Source organism: Pan paniscus, chromosome 4 (genome assembly GCF_029289425.2).
Source record: "Pan paniscus chromosome 4, NHGRI_mPanPan1-v2.0_pri, whole genome shotgun sequence".
Lineage (NCBI taxonomy): Eukaryota > Metazoa > Chordata > Mammalia > Primates > Hominidae > Pan > Pan paniscus.
Window position 1 is genome coordinate 44,249,090 of NC_073253.2, and position 5,195 is coordinate 44,254,284.

Consider the following 5,195-nt stretch of genomic DNA (forward strand, 5'->3'; position numbering starts at 1 on the left):
GCTATATGTCTGTGATTGTATTTCTTTTTTGCATATTATTTTGCCCTTTGGCCCATATTTTGATATGGATGCCATCATAGCATTTTGTGTATGTGCATGTGTATTCCCACTTAATGTCACATTTTTCATGTCTTTACATATTCTTATTTTTGTTTGTTTTTGAGACAGAGTCTCGCTCTGCTGCCCACGCTGGAGTGCAGTGGTGCAATCTCAGCTCACTGCAACCTCTGCTATCCGGGTTCAAGTGGTTCTCGTGCCTCAGCCACGTGAGTAGTTGGGATTACAGGCATGTGGCACCATGCCCCACTAATTTTTGTATTTTTAGTAGAGATGGAGTTTCACCATGTTGGCCAGGCTGGTCTCAAACTCCTGCCCTCAAGTGGTTCGACCACCCTGGCCTCCCAAAGTGCTGGGATTACAGCCGTGAGCCACCGCACGCGGCCTCTCTCTTTATTTCTATACATAGCTTTTCACATTATATTATGTTTATATATTGTTTATATCTGTATTTCCTCTTTCATTAGAGAAAAGGTAGTACATCTTATTCTTCTTGGTGTCTACAATATCTGGCAGTTTTTGGAAGTCAAGCGTGAGCTTAGAGCATAGACTGGTGGGATTGTCGAAGAGGGCAACTGGAAGAGAACTGTCAGTTATTTTTGGATCAGTCTTTAATTCATCATGACGGGTTAGGCATTAGTTGTATTTCTTGCTAATTTTGAAGAAGACTTATTAACAAATCCTACATTAGGTAAATGGTTTTGAAAGTTGAGTTAATCATAATGGTGTTTGACCTACGACTATTTTTAGGCCCTATTTATCTTAATATCGAATAATGAAGCAGCTTCCCCCTTAGATATAGACAGAAAACATCAAAGCCACCACACTGCCTGGCTGGATTTATCCTAGTAATAAAATCAAAACTGAGCTAGTTCTCTGGCTTTCATTGTAATAATTGTCCTTGTGGTTGTAAGGAATCTAGATGAAAATTACATGGTCTGTTCTACAGCCACAGCTGTACCTACATTCAGAAGACAGACAAAAGTTGCTGTGTTTGAAGAGATCCTTCATTAAGGGATCAGACAGAGATTACTTTGAGACATATTTTAAGTTTAACTTTTCTGCAAGGTTGCCATTAACAGAAATAAACTACAGAGTTAATTCCTTTTTGTTTTTGATACAGTCTAACTCTCACCCAAGCTGGAGTGCAGTGGCGCAATTTCAGCTCACTGCCACCTCTGCCTCCCAGGTTCAAGCAATTCTCCTGCCTCAGCCTCCCGAGCAGCTGGGACTACAGGCATGTGCCACTATGCCTGGCTAATTTTTGTATTTTTAGTAGTAGAGACGTGGTTTCGCCACGTTGGCCAGGCTGGTCTGGAACTCCTGACCCCAGGTAATCCACCCGCCTCAGCCTCCCAAAGTGCTGGGATTACAAGCTTGAGCCACTACGCCTGACCCAGAGTTAACTTTTTAAAAAAGTTTTTATGAACTTAAGTCTTGTGATGTTTGAAATAATGGTTTCAATTTAGACATCAAATTCCAGAAGTTACTAAGAGCAGCTGGGCACGGCAACTCACACCTGTAATCCCAGCACTTTGGGAGGCCGAGGTGGGTGGATCACCTGAGATCAGGAGTTCCAGACCAGCCTGGCCAACATAGTAAAACCCTGTCTCTACTAAAAATACAAAAATTAGCCCGGCATGGTGGCACGCGCCTGTAGTCCCAGCTACTTGGGAGGCTGAGGCAGGAGAATTGCTTGAACCCAGGAGGTGGAGGTTGTGGTGAGCCCAGATTGCGCCACTGTACTCAAGCCTGGGCTAAAAAGCGAGACTCCATCTCAAAAAAAAAAAAAAAAAAAAACACGTTACTAAGAGCATCTCTGGGGCAGGCACAGTGGCTTACCTGTAATCCCAGCATTTTGGGAGGCCGAGACAGGCGGATCACTTGAGCCCAGGAGTTCAAGACCAGCATAAGCAACAACGCAAAACCCCTGACTCTACAAAAAATGAAAGAATTAGCAAGGCATGGTGGTGCATGCCTGTAGTCCCAGCTACTGGAGAGGCTGAGGCAAAAGGATCACTTGAGTACAGGAGGTTGAGGCTGTGTAATGACCCGTGTTCACACCATTGCACTTCAGCCTGGGCAACAGACTGAGACCCTGTCTCAAAAAAAAAAAACCAAAGCAAAGCAACAAACAAAAAACAAGAGCAACTGTGCTTCTGTACACTTTTTTTTTTTTGGTAGTGACATGATCTATGTTGCCCAAGCTGGTCTCGAGTTCCTGGGTTCAAGCCATTCTCCCACCTCGGGCTCCCAAAGTGCTAGGATTACAGGCATGAATCACCATGCCCAGCCCTTCTGTACACTTTTCACAGTGTACCCTTTTGTGTTTTTTAAAATGTTTGTGTATACATTTATTGTGAATTTTTAAAAAACATGTAATTAAGGCCAGGCATAGTGGCTCATACCTGTAATCCTAGCACTTTGAGAGGCTGAAGTGGGTGGATCACCTGAGGTCGGTAGTTCGAGACCAGCCTGGCCCAACATGGTGAAACCCCATCTCTACTAAAAATACAAAAAAAAAATTAGCTCGGCATGGTGGTGGGCGCCTGTAATCCCAGCTACTGGAGAGGCTGAAGCATGAGAATCACTTGAACCCAGGAGGCGGAGGTTGCAGTGAGCCAAGATCGTGCCACTACACTCCAGCCTGGGTGACTCAGTGACTGTCTCAAAAAAAAAAAAAAGAAAAAAAGTAATTAAATTCTGTCATGATATATCATCATTACCCTTTTTGAACTTTTAAAATTTTTTATCTTTAGAGGTAATTCATATAATGTTCTTCAATAGATAAGTGCTTTTCTGTCAATATATCTTGGAGAACACACCATATCAGTATTTAAAACTCTCATTCTTCCTATTTCTCCACATCCTCTCCAGCACCCGTTGTTTCCTGACTTTTTAATGATTGCCATTCTAACTGGTGTGAGATGGTATCTTATTGTGGTTTTGATTTGCATTTCTCTGATGGCCAGTGATGGTGAGCATTTTTTCATGTGTTTTTTGGCTGCATAAATGTCTTCTTTTGAGAAGTGTCTGTTCATGTCCTTCGCCCACTTTTTGATGGGGTTGTTTGTTTTTTTCTTGTAAATTTGTTTGAGTTCATTGTAGATTCTGGATATTAGCCCTTTGTCAGATGAGTAGGTTGCAAAAATTTTCTCCCATTTTGTAGGTTGCCTGTTCACTCTGATGGTAGTTTCTTTTGCTGTGCAGAAGCTCTTTAGTTTAATTAGATCCCATTTGTCAGTTTTGGCTTTTGTTGCCGTTGCTTTTGGTGTTTTAGACATGAAGTCCTTGCCCATGCCTGTGTCCTGAATGGTAATGCCTAGGTTTTCTTCTAGGGTTCTTATGGTTTTAGGTCTAACATTTAAGTCTTTAATCCATCTTGAATTAATTTTTGTATAAGGTGTAAGGAAGGGATCCAGTTTCAGCTTTCTACATATGGCTAGCCAGTTTCCCAGCACCATTTATTAAATAGGGAATCCTTTCCCCATTGCTTGTTTTTCTCAGGTTTGTCAAAGATCAGATAGTTGTAGATATGCGGCATTATTTCTGAGGGCTCTGTTCTGTTCCATTGGTCTATATCTCTGTTTTGGTACCAGTACCATGCTGTTTTGGTTACTGTAGCCTTGTAGTATAGTTTGAAGTCAGGTAGTGTGATGCCTCCAGCTTTGTTCTTTTGGCTTAGGATTGACTTGGCAATGCGGGCTCTTTTTTGGTTCCATATGAACTTTAAAGTAGTTTTTTCCAATTCTGTGAAGAAAGTCATTGGTAGCTTGATGGGGATGGCATTGAATCTGTAAATTACCTTGGGCAGTATGGCCATTTTCACGATATTGATTCTTCCTACCCATGAGCATGGAATGTTCTTCCATTTATTTGTATCCTCTTTTATTTCCTTGAGCAGTGGTTTGTAGTTCTCCTTGAAGAGGTCCTTCACATCCCTTGTAAGTTGGATTCCTAGGTATTTTATTCTCTTTGAAGCAGTTGTGAATGGGAGTTCACTCATGATTTGGCTCTCTGTTTGTCTGTTATTGCTGTATAAGAATGCTTGTGATTCTTGTACATTGATTTTGTATCCTGAGACTTTGCTGAAGTTGCTTATCAGCTTAAGGAGATTTTGGGCTGAGACGATGGGGTTTTCTAGATATACAATCATGTAATCTGCAAACAGGGACAATTTGGCTTCCTCTTTTCCGAATTGAATACCCTTTATTTCCTTCTCCTGCCTAATCGCCCTGGCCAGAACTTCCAACACTATGTTGAATAGGAGTGGTGAGAGAGGGCATCCCTGTCTCGTGCGTGTTTTCAAAGGGAATGCTTCCAGTTTTTGCCCATTCAGTATGATATTGGCTGTGGGTTTGTCATAGATAGCTCATATTATTTTGAGATACGTCCCATCAATACCTCATTTATTGAGAGTTTTTAGCATGAAGGATTGTTGAATTTTGTCAAAGGCCTTTTCTGCATCTATTGAGATAATCATGTGGTTTTTGTCTTTGGTTCTGTTTATATGCTGGAGTACATTTATTGATTTGCATATGTTGAACCAGCCTGGCATCCCAGGGATGAAGCCCACTTGATCATGGTGGATAAGCTTTTTGATGTGCTGCTGGATTCGGTTTGCCAGTATTTTATTGATGATTTTTGCATCAACGTTCATCAAGGATATTAGTCTAAAATTCTCTTTTTTGGTTGTGTCTCTGCCTGGCTTTGGTATCAGGATGATGCTGGCCTCATCAAATGAGTTAGGGAGGATTCCCTCTTTTTCTATTGATTGGAATAATTTCAGAAAGAATGGTACCAGTTCCTCCTTGTACCTCTGGTAGAATTCGACTGTGAATCCATCTGGTCCTGGACTCTTTTTGGTTGGTAAGCTATTGATTATTGCCACAATTTCAGAGCCTGTTATTGGTCTATTTAGAGATTCAACTTCTTCCTGGTTTAGTCTTGGGAGGGTGTATGTGTCGAGGAATTTATCCATCTCTTCTAGATTTTCTAGTTTATTTGCGTAGAAGTGTTTATAGTATTCTCTGATGGTAGTTTGTATTTCTGTGGGATCGGTGGTGATATCCCCTTTATCATTTTTTATTGGGTCTATTTGATTCTTCTCTCTTTTCTTCTTTATTAGTCTTGCTAGC